The sequence below is a fragment of the Macaca mulatta genome, chromosome 18 (assembly GCF_049350105.2).
Source record: "Macaca mulatta isolate MMU2019108-1 chromosome 18, T2T-MMU8v2.0, whole genome shotgun sequence".
NCBI lineage: Eukaryota > Metazoa > Chordata > Mammalia > Primates > Cercopithecidae > Macaca > Macaca mulatta.
The window spans coordinates 23,465,447-23,484,542 of record NC_133423.1 but is presented as its reverse complement, the minus strand read 5'-3'; the positions used below and the strand labels follow the sequence as shown (position 1 = coordinate 23,484,542).

At 46.6% G+C, this 19,096-nt stretch overlaps 1 protein-coding gene across 2 annotated transcripts in view; it reads right to left on the bottom strand.

The window, feature by feature from the left end:
* Window positions 1-560: 560 nt before the first annotated feature.
* The window catches only part of FECH (ferrochelatase), a 64,813-nt gene continuing 46,277 nt past the window's right edge, over window positions 561-19,096 (bottom strand). Inside the window, exons 11-15 of one of the 2 annotated variants that reach the window (XR_013408122.1) lie at window positions 10,501-10,612; window positions 9,080-9,133; window positions 5,502-7,342; window positions 4,744-4,841; window positions 561-1,324 (exon numbers count right to left, since the gene is read on the bottom strand). The gene's annotated coding sequence lies outside the window, so the exon portion shown is untranslated. Of the gene's footprint in view, window positions 1,325-4,743; window positions 4,842-5,501; window positions 7,343-9,079; window positions 9,134-10,500; window positions 10,613-19,096 lie in introns of those variants that run through there. The other variant, XR_013408123.1, reaches the window with a different exon arrangement.

Sequence of the window (19,096 nt, the reverse complement as noted above, 5' to 3'; positions counted from 1 at the left end):
GGGTAGAAGTAATGTTGCCTCCAGACCTCTGAATCTGGCTCGTGAAACCTCCCTTGGAATCCTCTGTTCTCACTCTCTTCCCTCATGGATCTATCAGACCCAGGGAGGAAATGGTGGAGCCAATAAACACAGAAGCCTAGGTCCCTGAGTGATGGCATACGGAAACCTGTCTCCCCAACTGACCTACATTGAGTTGCAATGTGTGTAAGAAATAAACTTTATTGTGCTAAGCCACCAAGGTTTGTGGTTATTTGTTAAAGTAGTTATCCTACCCTAAGCCCAAAGATTTAGCTACTATCCCATTGTCTTGACAGATCATAGTGCTTAACCACTTTCCTGTCTGGGATATTTTCATTGTTTCTAAATAATGCCATGATCATCTTTGAACAAGATTATGGTTTTTCTTTTGCTTCTTTTGGCTTATGCTTATGGAGTAGATCTCCCAAAGTGGTATTACCAATGCATCATCAGGGGATAATGTTGATAGTTCTTGATACACTATTACCAGACTGCTTTCCAGAAATATCGGAGCAAAGGAGTGCAGCATCCCTAATGCATGGTGTTTCCCACGTCCCCAGCAACACTGGGTTTATTATTTTTAGCTTTGTTTGCCAATGCTGTGGCTCCAACTAGAAAGTGCTTCCAAGGTCATTTACACTTGCAATACTTAGTGAGAGTTCCTGTACTACAGAGTATGTGACAAATAATATTTTGATCCACGAACCTCACCCTACTTACTAACCCCTTGGCCTGCCCTCTGGTATAGGCAGCCGCAGGGACATTCACATGCCTTGCATTAGTGAAGTGATGACATTGCAAAATACAGTAAAAGGAATCAAGCTTTCACTTCTGTGTTACAAAATAGGCTTCTGGAAACTCACAGCAGAGACCATAGTTTTAAGGGGGGAAGAAGCTTTCTGTATTTCAAAGCCCAGCTTTTGAGCATAAGAAGCCTCAGGCCTGAAAGACTCAGGGCATACGGTTTAGGCATAAATAATAGATTTAGGAGAATATGTGATCAGTCAGAGCCAGACAGCCCTGCCCCAGGCTGGATAAAGTTTCTCTGGATTGAGGCAGTGGAGAGGTAGAGAAGGAAGAAGAGGCTTAAATGGTGGGTCCTGAAGGCAGAAGGCTGCGACAGGAGCAGCAGGGGGCAGATGGACGCTGCATCCCCTACACTGCTTGTGTCCACGTGGTGCAGTGGAGAAGGCTGTGTGCAAATGCCAGTCATTCAGGAGGGGTTCCTGCACAGGCGCTGTCCTGAGCACTGTGGATGCAGCAGTGAATGAAGAAGACCAAGTCCTTGCTTCTGTGGAATAACGTTCTAATGGGGGAAAATAGATGTCAACAAATAAACAAATATGCAGGCATGCCTCACTACAGCGCGCCTCACAGACATTGTGCGTTTTACAAATTGAAGGTTTGCGGCAACCATGCATGGAGCAAGTCTGTCCTGGCCATCTTTCCGACAGCATATGCTCACTTCATGATTCTGCGTCACCTTTTGGTAATTTTCGTAATACTTTGAGCTTTTTCATCATTATTGTATCTGTTACAGTGGTCTGTGATCAGTGATCTTTGCTGTTACTATTATCATTGTTTTTCGGTACCACTAACCGCACCCATACAAGACAGCGAACTTAACAGATGAATATTATGTGTTCTGACTGTTCGGCCTCCCTATACCCTGAGACACACAAATATTGAAATTAGGCCAATGAATAGCCCTACAAGGGGCTCTAAGTGTTCAAGTGAAAGTAAAAGTCACACAACTCTCACTTTAAATCAAAAGCTATAATTAAACAGTGAGGAAGACACACTGAAAGCCAAGACAGGCTAAAAGCTAAGCCTCTTGTGCCAGTTAGTCAAGTTGAAAATGCAAAGAAAAAGTTCTTGAAGGAAATTAAATGTGCCACTCCAGTGAACATACAGATGATAAGAAAGCGAAACAGCCTTATTACCGATGTAGAGAAAGTTGTAGTTGGTCTGGATAGAAGATCCAACCAGCCACAGCATTCCCTTAAGCCAAAGCCTAATCCAGAACAAGGCCGTAAATCTCTCCAATTCTATAAACACTGAGAGGAGAGGACAAGAGAGGAAAGGAGAGGAGAGGACAAGAGAGGAGAGGAGAGGAGAGGAGAGGAGAGGAGAGGAGAGGAGAGGAGAGGAGAGGAGAGGAGGGGACAGGATGGGAGGGGAGGGGAGGGGAGAAGGAGGCGGAGGAGGAGGAGGAGGAGGTGAGGAAGAAGAAGGAGGAGGAGAGGAAAAAGAAGGAGGAGGGAAGAAGAGGAAGAGAAGAGGAGTTGGAAGCTAGCAAAGTTTGGTTCAGGAGGTATAACGAAAGGAGCCATTTCCACAAACATCAGCACTTCAGGTAAAGCAGCAAGTGCTGATGGAGAAGCTGCGGCAAGTTATCCAGAAGATCTAACTAAGATTATTGATGAAGGCAGCCACACTAACAGATTTTCAATGTAGATGAAACACCCTTATATTGGAAGAAGATGCCATCTAAGACTTTTATAGCTGGAGAGGATAAGTCAATGCCTGGCTTCAAAGCTTCAAAGGACAGACTGACTCTCTTGTTAGGTTCTAATGCAGCTGGTGACTTTAAGTTGAAGCCAATGCTCATTTTCCGTTCTGAAAATCCTAGGCCCCTTAAGAATGATGCTAAATCTACTCTCCCTGTGCTCTGGAAATGAAACAACAAAGCCTGGCTAATAGCACATCTGCTTATAGCACAGTTTACTGAACATTTTAATTCCACTGTTGAAACCTACTGCTCAGAAACAAACAAACAAACAAAAAAACCCTTTCAAAATATTTGACCATGCACCTAAGCACCCAAGAGCTCTGATGGAGATATATAAGAAGATTAATGTCGTTTTCAGCCTACTAACACAAAATCTATTCTGGGGCTTATGGATCAAGGAGTAATTTTGACCTTGAAGTTGTATTATTTAAGAAATACATTTTATAAGGCTATATAGCTGCCATAGTGATTCCTCTGAGAGATCTGGGCAATGTATGCGACTCACTTTATCATAATATTTGCTTTATTGTGGAGGTCTAGAACTAAACCCACAATATCTCTGAGACATGCATATATATACACAGACATATACATATATATATGTGTGTGTGTGTGTGCACCTGTGTGTGATACGTGTGTGTGTATGCATATATGTATATGATGTCAGTGGTGATAAGTTCTCCGAAGACAAATAAAACAGGACAGAGAGTGATGGATGGTGGAATTATTTTAAATAAGGTGATCAGAGAAGGCCTTTCTGAAAACATGATATATGAGCAGTTGAAGTGGGAAGGGAGCCCTGAGCATATTTGGGCATAGAGCATTCCAAGAACAGCGAGTGCAAAGGCCGAGACAGAAGTGTGTGTTGGCATTGCCAGACCTCTAAGAAGACCAGTGTGGCTGGAGCACGTGAGAGAGAGGGAAAGAGATGGTGGGAGGGAGAAAGTCAGAGAGAAAGCAGGTAGGCCAAGGCACGGTGGATGGGCTGTCTGGACAGACAGGACAGAGGCAGCCTTGGTTAACACAGGGCTTGTCTCCTTTCCTAGCATGGTGTCTAAGTCCTAGAGGGCACTGAGGGGTCAAGGCAATGAGAGTAGTGTGCCTTGGGGGACAGTGTTTGGATGTGGTTGATGGTCCTCGAGGCCTCCACTGCATCCTCCTGGTTCCACACCACTAGCCTCTATGTCCACTTTCCACTGCCTACCTCTGGGCCTTTTCTAAGCCACAGCAGACTGTTGGCTTTCCCCATACCTTTGCTTGCAGGGTGCTGAGCACAGTTCAGAGGAGAAGCTGGTCTTGGGACCCTGGCGTCCCTTTTTCCCCTGCTTTGCATCTGTGATGGTTAATATTGTCAACTTGATTGGATTGAGAGATGCAAACTACTGTTCCTGGGTATGTCTGTGAGGGCGTTGCCAAAGGAGATTAACATTTGAGTCAGTGGGCTGGGAAAGGCAGACCCCCCCTCAGTCTGAGTGCACACCATCTAATCAGCTGCCAGCAAGGCTAGATTAAAGCAGGCAGAAGAAGATGGAAGAGTAGATTTTCTGAGTCTTCCAGCCTTCATGTTTCTCCTGTACTGGATGCTTTTTGTCCCCAGACATCAGACTCCAAGTTCTTCAGCTTTTGGATTATTGGACTTACACCAGTAGTTTGCCAGGGGCTCTCGGGTCTTTGGTCACAGACTGAAGGCTGCACCATTAGCTTCCCTACTTTTGAGGTTTGGGGACTCAGACTGATCCATCACTGGCTTCCTGGCTCCTCAACTTGCAGATGGTCTATCGTGGGACTTTACCATGTGATCCTGTGAGTCAATTCTCCTTAATAAACTCCCTTTCATATATGCATCTATCCTATTAGTTCTGTCCCTCAAGAGAACCCTAATAATTAGGGTTCTAGCATCCTTGCTCCTACTTAAGGCCACACTACTGCTGGCTTGGCCCACCATCATGTATGTGCACCAGTTTCAAAATCCCCACACCTTCCTTGAGCTCAGGAATTCAGGCTGAAGTCAACTGATTCTGTGAAGAAGTAACATGTACATTGAAATATGAATTAAGGCCAGGCATGGTGGCTAATGCTTGTAATCCCAACACTTTGGGAGGTCGAGGCAGGAGGATCACTTGAGGCCAGGAGTATGAGACTAGCCTGGGCAATATAGCAAGACCCCTTCTCCACCAAAAAAAGAAAAAATAGCCAGGTGTGGCAGCACATACCTGTGGTCTCCACGTCTGGGGAGGCTGAGGTGGGAGAATCACTCGAGTCCAGAAGGTTGAAGCTGCGGTGAGCCGTGACTGCACCACTGCACTCCAGCCTGGGCAACAGAGTAAGATCCTGACTCTAAAAAAAAAAAAGAAAAAAAGAAAAGAAAAGAAAGGAAAGAAGGAAAGAAGAAGGAAAGAAGGGAGGGAGGAAGGGAGGGAAGGACAGAGGGAGGGAGGGAGGGAAAAGAAAAGAGAAAAGACAAGACAAGAAAAGAAAAGAAGACAAAACAAGACAAAAAAAGAAGAAAAGACAAGAAAAGAACCCTCCACGGAAGTTAGTTGCTAAAGCAAGATAAATCTCTCACTAGGTGAACATGGAAGAGGAGTTTTTCCTTTTAGCAGCTTCTTACCTATTTCTCCACTCTGGTAGGTGAGCACACACACACACACACACACACACGCATGCACACCAACACACCCCTGCATGCTCCAGAAGAGCAAGGATCTGGAATCCGGCCCCAGCTATCGACAGATGGCCACTCCTATTCTAAATGAACTGCCGGCCTGGGCCTCCCTTTCATCTCAAAGGCCATTTGCCATAACCTCATTCATCTGCACAGACTGTCAGATTCTCTCTCCTGGACTTCTCCTGTGACCTTCATTTTATTCTCTGCTCGTGCCTGAGTGTGGCAGCTGAACCGGATTGATTAAAGTTTTAGCCCTGTCTTGTTTTAATTCAAGAGCTAAACTGAGCATTTAAATGAACTCACAGCAGGACTGACTGGCAGGCTTCTGGAATCTGGTTAACATTCCTCCTGAGGCACTCTCACCCGCCTTATCTCTGCTCTGTGTCCGGGTTGGGGTTTCTGGGTGAAGTTCACTGTTGGTTAAAAATGACATCATCGGAGCAAGTGAGAGTAGATGAATGTTCACTTCCATCCATCCATCCATCACTGGAGCCCCTGGGTTCATTAAGCGTGCACCAGGCACGGTTTCCCTCTACATCCCATAATTCATCCATGGGTCTAATGAACCAAGATGGAGTTTGTCAGTTTCCCCCAGTTTGACTAGATGGGACAATTCTTTGGTGCTCAGAATCTTTTATCCTATATAGAGAGACTGTGAGCAGAAGAGAGAGCAAGTCCCAGCACAGTGACATAAATGTCAGTGCACATCCGTTCATCATTTCCACCTATAAACACAGTGCCCTCAAGAGCTGGGACACTGAATCCACACCCTTTCTTCTGCAGGTCTTGGTCTGATTGCTGTTTTTCAGGGAGTCACCTGTCCTCTCCATTTGGTTATCCCGCTGTAATTGCCTGTGGTTCCTAAGACAGAGGAAGAAACATGGGCGGACAGGTCTAGGCATCCATCACCCAGGGCTGGATCAGGCATATAACTTCATACCATGCCCCCTCTAAACTCTCAAGGGCCTTCTCATCCATCCATCCATCCACCCACCCATCTGTCCATCCATCTGTCCATCTGTCTATCCATCCATCCATCCAACCATCCATCCATTTATTCATATATTTAATTCAGCAAGTAGTTATCACTTGCCTTCTATGTAACAGGTACTGTGCCAGATGCTGGGATTTTTAAAAACATACCCAAGAGGTTGTTCTTATTCAGGGATGATGTGTTAGGCTGTTCTTGTATTACTATAAAAAAAAAAAAAAAAAAAAAAAAAAAAAAAAAACAACAACAACAACAAAAAAAACCTGTGCTGGGTAAATTATAAAGAAAAGAGGTTTCATTGGCTCACGGTTCTGCAGACAGTACAGGAATCATGGTGCATAGTGCCTGCTTCTGGTGATGGCCTCAGGAAGCTTCCACTCATGGCAGAAGGTGAAGAGAGAGCAGGCATCTCACAGGGTGAGAGCAGCAGCAAGAGAGCGAGTGGGGAGGTACCACACTGTTTTAAACAACCAGATCTCACATAAATTCAGAGCTAGAACTCACTAGTCACCAAGGGGATGGCACTAAGCCGTTCATGAAGGGTCCACCCTCATAAGCAAACACCTCCACCAGGCTCCACCTCCAACCCTGGGGATTACATTTCAACAGGAGATTTGAAGGGGACAAATATTCAAACAATATCATATGGTAAGGCCAGCAGATTAGGAGACGACCACCACTGAAAAGATCGTTTGTTACTTACGGTTCCCAAGAGAAGGGGACATACCATGTCACACCATTCAGAGCCACACAGGGAGGCACCAGGTCGGGTCAGGAGGCAGGAGTGAGGGAAAAGCATGGGCCAAGTTTTTTCTTCATTTGTAGTTCTCAAGGGAAGGAACGGGCGAGGCAGGGCAAGCCACTGAGCAAGTTTAAGATTGGATAGGCTGAATAACTTCAGCAGGCTCTGCGCTATCAGGGTGGTCCCTAGTTGAATGGTATCTGGCCCTGGGGTGACTTTGGGCAGGAGGATGATGTCTAGGGTTTCCTAAGCCTGATGAAAGGAGCCAGTTTGGGGAACGGACTTGGGATGAGTTGGTTTGCATATCGAAGGCATCTTGCAGGCAAGTTGTTTGCTGCCTGTAGGAAATAGCCAACCCTGAGAAGGGCAGTCCCTTCCTGGGTCCACAGGGCCCCAAGATGTCAAAGCATCCTAAAATACAGAAAACGAAATCGTGATTAATACATAGCGTTTCAGAAAATGATGTCTGCCCTTAAAGACTTCACAGACTTCAAAACAAACAAGAGTTTCATAGCATATGGCACCAGCTGTGCCAGTCACCTTTGGGGATGTCTGCCCAGCCACGACCTTCCCATTTGTGGGAAATACACCCCAGATGTAACGGTGGGTTCCTCAGTGGCGGAGCAGCTGTATAGTTCATCGCCCATCCCCCTGGCATGGCTAATTGGATCAAGATGGACACGTGGTCCCAAGCTCAGCCAATCAGATTTCCTCTCCCACTAATTTGGGATTGTGATTCAGAGACCAGTAGACCTGTGCTGACGGGTACAGCAGCAGGTAAACACAGGAGCCAGGACACAGTCTGACTTCACCGTACATATATCTGCAGTCTCCAACCCTGGGTGCACATTGGAGTCATTGGGAGTTTTAAGAAATACTGAGGCCAGAGTCCCAATTCAGACCACTTCAATTGGAATCTCTGAGGGTGGGGCCCAGGTGTCCGAGTTCCTGTCCCAAGCCTGACTCACTCCTCACACCCACAAAAGTGAACTGTTCTGGGCCTGCGTCCCCCCTCCAGGAGTACCACCTCTGGCCCTGGCCCTTCTTGTTATGTAGAAGTGACACAGGACAATGCTGTGATGGGTGTGGATGTCCCACACACACACAGACTCATGGAGCACAGCAACAGGGAGGGGGCATGCTTTAAATTGACACATGACATTCGTGCATGTGCACGGGGTGCATATGATCTTTGTTACGTGTGTAGAATGTGTAATGATCAAGTCGGGATATTTAGACTCTTCATCACCTTGAGCACTTATGGTTTCTATGTGTTGGGAACATTTCAAGTCTGCTCCTTTAGCTATTTTGAAATATACAATTCATTGTTATTAATTACAGTCACCCTACTCTGCTATTGCACATTAGAAATTATTCCTTCTAGCTGGCGCGGTGGCTCATGCCTATAATCCCAGCACTTTGGGAGGCCGAGGTGGGCGGATCATGAGGTTAGGAGATCGAGACCATCCTGGCTAACACAGTGAAACTCCGTCTCTACTAAAAATACAAAAAAATTAGCTGGGCGTGGTGGCAGGTGCCTGTAGTCCCAGCTACTCGGGAGGCTAAGGCAGAAGAATGGCATGAACCTGGGAGGCGGAGTTTGCAGTGAGCCGAGATCGCACCACTGCACTCCAGCCTGGGTGACAGAGCCAGACTCCGAGACTCCGTCTCAAAAAAAAGAAATTATTCCTTCTATCTAACAGCACATTTGTACCCATTAACCACTCTCTCTTCATCCCCTCCTCCCCTACATACACACAAACCCTTCCCAGCCTCTGATAACTATAATTCTACTTCCTACCAGAGGGAGCATTTTCCTTTTTTAAGACGGGGGCCTCACTCTGTCCCCCAGGCTGGAGTGCAGTGGCACCTCCTTAGCTCATTGCAGCCTCCAACTCCTGGGGCTAAGCAGTGCTCCTGCCTCAGCCTCCTGAGTAGCTAGGACTACAGGTTCAAGCCACCATATCTGGCTGACTTTTTTAAAAAATCTTTTTTTAGAGACATGGTCTCAATATGTTGCCCAGGCTGGTCTCAAACTCCTGGCCTGAAAGCCATCCTCCAGCCTCAGCCTCTGTATTTTTCCATTTTCGCACTGCTGATAAAGACATACCCAAGACTGGGAAGAAAAAGAGGTTTAATTGGACTTACAGTTCCACATGGCTGGGGAGGCCTCAGAATCATGGCGGGAGGCAAAAGGCACTTCTTACATGGTGGTGGCAAGAGAAAATGAGGAGGAAGCAAAAGTGAAAACCCCTGATAAACCCATTAGATCTCATGAGACGTATTCACTATCATGAGAATAGTACGGGAAAGACCAGCCCCATGATTCAATTACCTCCCCCTAGGTCCCTCCCACAACATGTGGGAATTCTGGGAGATACAATTCAAGCTGAGATTTGGTGGGGACACAGTCAAACCATATCAGCTTCCCGAAGTGCTAGGATTACAAGTGTGAGCCACTGTGCCTGGCCCAAGGGGAGCACGTTAAATCAATGGTCTCCTGCTCAGCTTCTGATAAAATGAACGTCCATCAAAAGAACATGTGCAGTGCACCCAAGAAGTCAATACATCAATTAACCAAGAAATATTTTTAGAAAGAGAGATGAATAAGAGGAAAGACAAGGTTCCTGGCCTGGAGGAGCCTTTAGTCCAGCTGGAGAGGGCTTTCGATGTTGATGTAGATATGTACACATAAAAATATGTATGCACATGTACAGTCTACTTGATTAACATACTAAACCAAGCATGATACACACTGGAAGAATGGCACTCCGTGTGATCAGAAAGGAAAGATTCCCTGGGCTGGGCTAGTCCAGGAAGACTTCCTAAAGGTCGGGGTATTTAACCTGGTCTTGTGAGGAAAGGTGAGTTTCAAACAGGCCCATGGCCCAGGGTAACCAGCTCTGTAGGTGCTTGAAGGACAGCCATCCTCCACACTTGGTGTGCAGAACAGGTCCCATCAGAAGGCGTTCTCAGCCTCAGCCTCGGGCTCCGTCCCCCTCTTTCCCCACAGAGTGAATTTTTTAATCACTCAAGCAAACCAGAGAAACTCAGAGGCTTGAACTAATAATGGTGGCCCAAGTCCAAGCATAGATAAGGACCCAGGTGAGGTCCTCTAACCGCTCAGAAAGCAGGTGTCAGGAGACAAAGGGGGTGATTGGGTAACTAGGGGAGACAGGAGACCTGGACTCACCCCTGCACAGATACCACCTTTCAAAGACATGGTGCCTCAAACACTGGAACCCAGATCCACTCACAGTCAAACTGTAACCCTTCTTTAAAATAGCTGCTCTAGGGAGACGGAGATGGAGAAGAGCTCTGCCCTCACTGCTCACTCTTCCCACGAGCTAAGCCTAAATACTGAGGGCCTAGACTAAGAATAAAACCCAGTCATGGCTGGGTGTGGTGGCTCACACCTGTAATCATAGCACTTTGGGAGATCAAGATGGGGGGACCGCTTGAGGCCAGGAGTTCGAGACCAGCCTGGGCAACATAGTGAAACCCTGTCTCTACAAAAAATAAAAATGCAAAACTTAGCTGAGTGTGGTAGTGCACAACTGGAGTCTCACCTGTTTGGGAGGCTGAGGTGGGAGGATTGCTTCAGCCCAGGAGGTCAAGGTTGTAGCGAGTCATGGTAGCTCTGCTGCACTTCAGCCTGGGCAACAGAGCTAGACCCTGTCTCTAAAAGTAAAATAAAATAAAACCCAGTCATTCCAAAGAAAATGTCTTTCCTCTATTTCCATATCACAAATCCCTCTCCAGCTCTAGAGGAGCTAGCCACCCCGTGAGCTGTCTTCCCTCTGAGTCTCTTCTTCTTTCCCTCAGCTGATCCCTTCACCCTCCCATTCTCCCTCTCTTTATCTCCCTATCTGGACCCCTTATTCCTCAGCTGCAATTATTCGGCCTGCAATTCCTGAGCATCCATCTGGCACTGCTAAGCCTTCAAACCCACAGCCTCAGGTCTGAGTTTCAGGTCAGGAGTGTCCCTTTCTCCTGCCCTTTGTGGAAGCTCAAATTTCTACACATCCACTTCTTTTAAAATATCCCTTCCCTTCACTTGGTTTGGGCATGAGAATAACATCCGGGGACAGATGTGTCTGAATCATCCCGACTTGGGGCTTGGTTTCCCCCTCTGTGCAATGGGGAGTGAACCCTGCTGTCTCTCTAAGGATGACCCCCCGCACACACCCCATCCTGAGTATGAGCTTTTTCCAGGACGGCAGGTTATTTGCAGCTGTGGGCTTTCCGCCACACTTGCTTTGCTGCTTCCTGCTGCTGTGAAAGATTTTCCATGCCACTAGGGAGTGTAAATCCTCCTCACATGCATTTTTGAAACACCTTGGAAACCTCTGCATAAATCAGTAGAAGTTCATTTATGGTTTTAGAATATTCTGGCTAATTTATCTGGTTCGGATTTATTTATCTGCAATTTCCAAGCTGGGCCCTGTAGGGCTCCGCTGCATTTCCCTTGCATGTTTGTTTTGACTGGCCCTGAAATTTGAGCCGGCCACAAGGAGACCTTTATCATTATCCAAAGAGATCTTCCCCTTCCCAATGACATACTCTTCGGAGGTTTGATTCCAAGCCAGTGCTTCTTCCCCTTTTAAAAAACCAACAGCAAAGATAGAGCTCTTCCTTCCAAACCACCAGGTCGCAGCTCTCGGATTTCAGCCTTGCCCTGATGTCCTTCCTGTGAGTGTGAACTCTGCTGTGCCAGCATGTAGGCCCTCCCAATGCCCTCCTGCTGGCCTTACGTGGGCCAGGGCAGGCAGTGTACAGTAACAGGGACCCACTGGTGGTGATGCAATGAAAAAAATAGCCCAGCAGTCTGCATGGTTGAGCTTTCTGGGGCTGTCTTACCAGAAATCACTGTAGAAACATATGGCTGACACTGTTAGCAATTATCCCAGTGTCCAGCCCCAGAGGCGTTTTTATATCCTTCCTGGCTATGGTTTGAGATTTCGTTGTTTGATGCTCCCTGAATTTTGCTCTCTCAGTATTTCCTCTACCCTGAATCATGTGGCCAAGCCTTAAACTCCTGTCCTTTGAGGACAATCAGAATGACACCTTTAGTGTTTGTGCCTTATTTTATGGCCTGATGATCTTGTGCCCTTTAGAGTTCAAAGGTCACATCAGGCAGCAGGCCGGGAGGTTTTTGATGTGACCTTTGAACCCCAGAAAACAAAAGAATGGAGGCCCACAGAGACCATCCATCTAAAAAACGATCCTATAAAGAATGCAACTCAATCAGCCCGGAGCATGCAAATCACATAACATTTTTATGGAGCACCCTGCTAAATCCAAACTTACAGCCAGAAGAAGGGACACAAACCCCATGATCCCAACACATAAATCAAAGCTTGAGAAAAGCAAAGACATGAGTTTACAGCTGGCTAAGAATGGAAGGATTTGCAAGATGTGATTTATACATTTGTTTCCTCCCTTCCTCTCACCCCCTGTCTATACACAAACACACACTCACACACACGCTGGTCAATACCACAGCACCATAGGGAAATCCAGCATTTTCCATTCCAAAGGTTTGCTCTGTGCTAAGTCTACCATGGACAGACATGGGAGAGCAACTGAAGGCCAAGAGCTTCCTCCTTGGCCACCAGAACCATCCTCAGAGACAGGCAGAAAGTCCATAGGGCAGAAAGCCAGACATGGAAGATGAGGACTTGTCATATAGGTAAAAGACTGGCCCCACAAAGAAGGCTACACCCTGTAGAACAGATGTCACCTTCCCTATGACACAGATTGTCCCTCAACGGTCCTTAATACCTGGCACACATGTCCCCAGGGCAAAGGCCAGACTAATTTCTGAATTGATGAGAAATAGAGAGCGGAGCAGGAGGTGCTCCTGTTTTTCATGACTATTGAAGTTTTGGTTTTTTAAAGAAGAAATATTGAAGTGTGTTTCTAGATGTCTAGATAACACACTGATGTTGGGTAATAGATCTTGAGAAGTCTGCCAAGTACGTCTGTAGTAGAAAATGTTCCGTGGAGAGTGAAAAAGAGATCCCCTTTTAAATGAAGATTGAGTTTACAATTAAAATGTGTCTTCTTTTCCTTTTTTTTTTTTTGTTTGTTGTTGTTGTTTGTTTGTTTGTTTTTGAGACGGAGTCTCGCTCTGTTGCCCAGGCTGGAAGTGCAGTGGCGCAATCTCGGCTCACTGCAAGCTCCGCCTCCCGGGTTCACACCATTCTCCTGCCTCAGCCTCCTGAGTAGCTGGGACTACAGGCACCTGCCACCAAGTCCGGTGAATTTTTTGTATTTTTTAGTACAGACGGGGTTTCACCTTGTTAGCCAGGATGGTCTTGACCTCCAGACCTCGTGATCCACCCGCCCTGGCCTCCCAAAGTGCTGGGATTACAGGCGTGAGTCACTGGGCCCAGCCTTTTTGTTTGTTTTTTAGACAAGATCTCACGGTGCCACTTAGGCTGGAGTGTAGTGGCACAATCACGGCTCACTGCAGCCCTGACCTCCTGGGCTCACATAGTCCTCCTGCCTCAGCCTCCCAAGTTGCTGGGACCACAGGTGCATGCCACCACTTTCAGCTATTCTTTTTAACTTTTGTAGAAATGAGGTCTTACTTTGTTGCCCAGGCTAGTCTCGAACTCCTGGTTTGAAATGACCCTCTTGCCTCAGTCTCCCAAAGTGCTGGGATAACAGGCATGAGCCACCGTGCCCGGCCTTTGTGTCTTCTACAGTGAAACTGAAAAATTGTGTAGGTGCATCTAGATCTTCATCATGGATGTTGCATCTGGAAGAATCTCTGCTCTATCTCATCCAGTTTCCTCCTTTCTTTTTAACTTTGCACCAGGTTATAATGTCTCTGGGAGCTATGAATATATTTTTAAGTCTATCTGAACAGTAGCACAACTGTGTCTAATAAAAATGTGTCCTCAACAGTGGCACCCCAAAGCAATTTCAGATGAAGTAAGAATCCTAGAAAGAACCCTAGAAAGAAAAAATCCTGGCCTTAGAATTGGAAGACCAACTCTGTGTGACCTTGGTCAAGTCACTTCACCTCTTTGAGCTCCCATTTCTGAAAGTTGAATGGTCCTGGTGCTTTCTGGGGGCATACTCTGCACAGGCCCTGCCCAGGTGCCAGGATAACCTCTATCCTGTCAGATTTAACACTGTATGACGTCTCTGTTTCCGAGGCATCTTACTTAGACACAAAAGAATGAACTAAACAGCTCCTCCTCTACCCCCGTTCTTTAACTCGGGGATTTCACAACCTATTTCCTACTCAGGAGAGGCAAAAGGCAACCCAGTGGACGAAGCCCCATTTTCCAAATGATTCCTAAGCCGCAAATATGATGTTGAAATGTTCTGCAAAATTCTCCATGCAATTTTGGAAGCCCAGTCTAAGGAATATATATGACTGCTGCTTAAGCTGCTCAAAAATAAGATTAACCAGGGTCTCAGAGTCTTTCTGGCCCAAGACTATTGTGGCTGGAAAAGCAAGGAAATTATCCTGCCTAATCTCGACCTCTACACATTCCACACGTGCTCTGGACAGGGGCTAGGGGACACTCACCAGAGGTCACAGGGCTAATTAGGCATAGTCAGGACCAAAGCTCAAGTTCCTCCAGTGCCAGCGCACACTAACGGCTACCCCAGTGCACACTGGGCCATGGCACTGGCTTCTTACCCGTCATCTTGGTTCACCTCTACAACAAAACTGTGGGTAGGTGTTACTATTGCATGTCAGAGATGAGGCGCTAGAGTCCTGGGAGGTTCAGTTACTTGCTTAAATCTCATAGCTGAGGCCGGGCGCGGTGGCTCAAGCCTGTAATCCCAGCACTTTGGGAGGCCGAGGTGGGCGGATCACGAGGTCAGGAGATCGAGACCATCCTGGCTAACACGGTGAAACCCCGTCTCTACTAAAAAATACAAAAAACTAGCCGGGCGAGGTGGCGGGCGCCTGTAGTCCCAGCTACTCGGGAGGCTGAGGCAGGAGAATGGCGTGAACCTGGGAGGCGGAGCTTGCAGTGAGCTGAGATCTGGCCACTGCACTCCAGCCTGGGTGACACAGCGAGACTCCGTCTCAAAAAAAAAAAAAAAAAAAAAAAAAAAAAAAAATCTCATAGCTGATACATGGGAGCCGTGACTGGGCTCAGGCTTTGTCTGATTCCAGGCCTGTACTTGTAAGCACCCACCTCAGCCCTGAGACCCCATCTGTAAGCCACAGCAGGGAGCCTCACAGGCAGAAAATGATGAGCCCACAGAACCTAAGCAGGAACAGTCTCAGGGGAAGGGAAGAAGGGGGCATGCAGTGAGTTTAATGGTGCCCCCCTAAGAGATCCTAACACATCCTAACCCCCACAACCTCTGAATGGGACCTGTTTTGGAGAAGACAACTTTGCAGATGCAATTAGTTTAAGTATATCTTGAAAAGATTATCTGGATTATCCAGGTGAGTACTAACCCAAATGACAAGCATCCTTACAAGAAACAGAAGAGGAGCTGGGCAGAGTGGCTCACACCTGTAATCCCAGTTACTTGGGAGGCCAAGGTGGGAAGACTGCTTGAGCCCAGGAGTGCAAGGCTGCAGTCAGCTATGATAAAAATAATAATAATAATAAAAATAAAAAAATCAGAAGAGGAGAAGACACAGACACAGGAGAGAAGGCCATGTGAAGATGGAGGCAGAGATGGAGCCATGCAGTCACAAGCCAAAGTATGCCTGAAGCCACAAGAAGCTGGAAGACCCAAGGAAGGTTCTTTCCTGGCCCTGCTGTTGCCTTGACTATAGGCTTCCTGGGCTCCAGCATTGTGAAAGAATAAATATCTCTTGTTCAAGCTCTGTAGGCCCATGTAGCACGAGAGTCGTTGGGTACTGAGGCTTCTGAGGCCAAGGCATTAGGTTCTGCAGAACTGAAATCTCCACACTTTGGTAACAATGGGCGTTGAATGACCCCCTGGTAAGTCAGCCCCAGCCCCAGCTGTGCTCTTTACCATTACCCAGCTTCTAAGAACAGGAGGCCTTTTGCCCAGAGGAACTCAGTTCCTTACTCTTAGTAAGATTTGGCAATTGAGCCAAGACATATTCTAGCCTGAGTCAAATATCTAGATTGATAAATTGGCGAAGTCAGGTGTGTGTTGGGGGAAGATTCTTTACTTCGGTGAAGGTTTCTTATAGATCCCTAACCCTCCCAAATATATGTTCAATGCAATTAGATTTTTAAAACTTCCATGATATGGTTAGGCTTTGGTCCCCACCCAAATCTCATCTCGAATTGTAATCCCCATAATCCCCACAGTCCCCATGTGTCAAGGGAGAGACCAGGTGAAGGTAATTGAATCATGGGGGCAGTTTCCCCCATGCTGTTCTCGTGATAGTGAATGAGCTCTCATTTACTATCACGTGAATGGCTGGAGATGACCTGCTTGGGAAATCAGGCCACCTCAGGCAACACCTGGCTACACTCCAGGCTACAGAAACTAAGTTCTAAGCACACCGAGGAACCTGCCCAAGCACGAGAGTCAGGAGCTCTTTCCCCTTCACTCAGCACTTCTTCCTGCCATCTTTTGAAGAAGGCGCCTTGCTTCCCCTTCACCTTCTGCCATGATTGTAAGTTTCCTGAGGTCTCCCCAGGCATGCTGAACTGTGAGTCAATTAAACCTCTTTCCTTTATAAATTACCCAGTCTCAAGCAGTTCTTTATAGCAGTATGAAAACAGACTAATGCATTCCATTTCCATGGACATTTTCAGAAACACATTTCTATGTAAAGCAAGTTCCATAGTACAGACTGCCTGCTTGTTCCCAATGGGTCCTTGGCTTATAAGACTACAAAGGCAGAGGTGGCTGGGCTTCCTTATTGAGACTTGCTGGCTCTGAGACAGAACATTCCAGCAGGCAGAAAGGAGATGAGGATGCTTCATCACTTCAGCACTGATGGCCTGAATGCTTCTTCCCTGGATCATTGTATCCTAGAAGCCCAGTTTGAGGATGTGAATAGCAACATCTACCCACAGCTTTGTTGTAAAGATGAATAGAGATGATGTGTAAAAAGCCAGCACTCTGCACTGGCATGATCATGCAAGGAAGTAGCCATTATTACAGGCTGGGAACGGAGGAACATCTGCTTCAGTCTTGACTGTTCCTAACTAGCCATGTATACCTACTTTTCTCATCTGTATACTGGAATGAGCATCAGCCCTAACTAAGCGGCAGATTTAAAAAGGAATGGCACAGACTACTTCTCAGGCTGTGAACTGGGGACATGAATGTTTTAATTGTCATCCTTGACACTTGATTCCAGTGTTTTCAAACATTTTCCCGGTAAAACAGAGGTCACATCCTCCTTTGCTCATGCTGCACTCAGGGGCCCAGACAGCACTGTTCTGGTGGCCAGAGATGACCTGCTTGGGAGCTCAGGCCACCTCAGGCCACACCTGGCTTCACTCCAGGCTGAAGAAACTGGTAAGTTCCAAGCACACCGAGGAACCTCCCCAAGCACGAGAGTCAGGAGCTCTGCCTCACATACGTCATATTTTTTCTATCTAGTCAATATATTTAATAAACCCAATTTTTTAAAAAAAGTAATTGAGTCTCAATCCTCAGAAGCAAATCCTGGAAATATGGAAATATTTGAAGATGCCTCCACAGCAGATAAAAGGAAAGTAGAGGTGTTCAAAAAATAGCAGCTTATGCTAAGATTTTTGATAAAATGAAATCCCCGTAATATAAAATTCCCCAATCCATAGTGAGTTAGACCTCTGACAAGGAAGAGAGTCAGACACTGCTTCCATCTATGAATCATGCTAAGAAATAACTACCTCTGCTCGGATGCTGAAAACTCCTTGTGAATATCTAGTTTGGAAGAAATATAAAAGCCCTACTCTCCTCTGATTTCAGAATAAAACTCTTTCTTCCTCCATCCTCTGACTCCCACAAACTTCGGGTGCACACACATGCACGCATGCTCACACACGCGTGCGCAGACACACACACACACACACACACACACACACACACACACACACACACACAAAATGAACCAAGAAAGGAAGGAAAAGAGATCAGGAATGAGAGAGCCCACTAATGGATTGGCTTAAGTATAGAACAACATCCCATCACTGTTCTAGAAAATAATCAATCGAGCACTTAATTTTAAACATAAAAGTAAGCTGCCAGGAGACTGTTAATAGATAACCAAATAAATTAACAGTTGTAGGTGGGATTTGAAACCAGGTCAGATTTTTCCCCCAAGCTCCAGGCCCTATGCCTACAAAGGGCCTCACCAGCTCAGGCACTTCATCTCACACTGTTTCAAAGTGGGAGATCTCCTTTTAGCCAATATCCCTTCTCAGCGGGCTTGTCACTTCAGGGGATTGTTCTTTGTGCGTCTTCCATAAATTTTATAACACCACTACTTTAAAATATTGATGGGCAACTTGGCCTTGGCCCAGGCCCACAGTGGGTTAGCATGGACATGAAAACCTTCAGGAGGGTAGAAACAGGAAGAACACATTCCCCGCTGCCTTTTCGTAAGGGACAATTGTGTAAGTGCGGTGGTTACCTGAGCTGGAGGCCTGCCCAGCTTTGATGGATGGCTCTGCCCTCTGCGAGCCTGCTGAGAGCTGTTTGGGGACAGGAGGGCACTCAGGACACACTCAGGCAATGCTGAGGTACCTGTAGACCCGCAAAGGGTAAGTAAAATTCACACATAATCCCCCAAGTTCTTCCAACCTGAAACTCAACTTTTTTAACACTCAGACTCTTCGCAAAGTTATTGATAAGTAAGAACAAATGGCTTTGTCATCTGTCTCTTCTTCCTATGCCCATCAATACATTCTTCCTATAACCCTATCAAAGCAAGTGACCAAAAGTAAATGGTAACAAGGAACAGAAAGAGCAGGACAGGCCGGGTGTGGTGGCTTACACTTGTAATCCGAGCACTTTGGGAAGCTGAGGTGGGAGGATCTCTTGAGCCCAGGAGTTTGAGTCCAGCCTGGGCAACACAGGGAGACACTATCTCTACAGACACACACACACAGAATTAGCTGGCCATGGTGGTGCACCTATAGTCCCAGCTATGGTTTGGATTTATGTCCCTACCCAAATCTCGTGTAGAATTGGAGGAGAGGCCTTGTGGAAGGTAATTGGTTAATGGGGGCAGATTTAACCTTGGTGTTCTCATGGTAG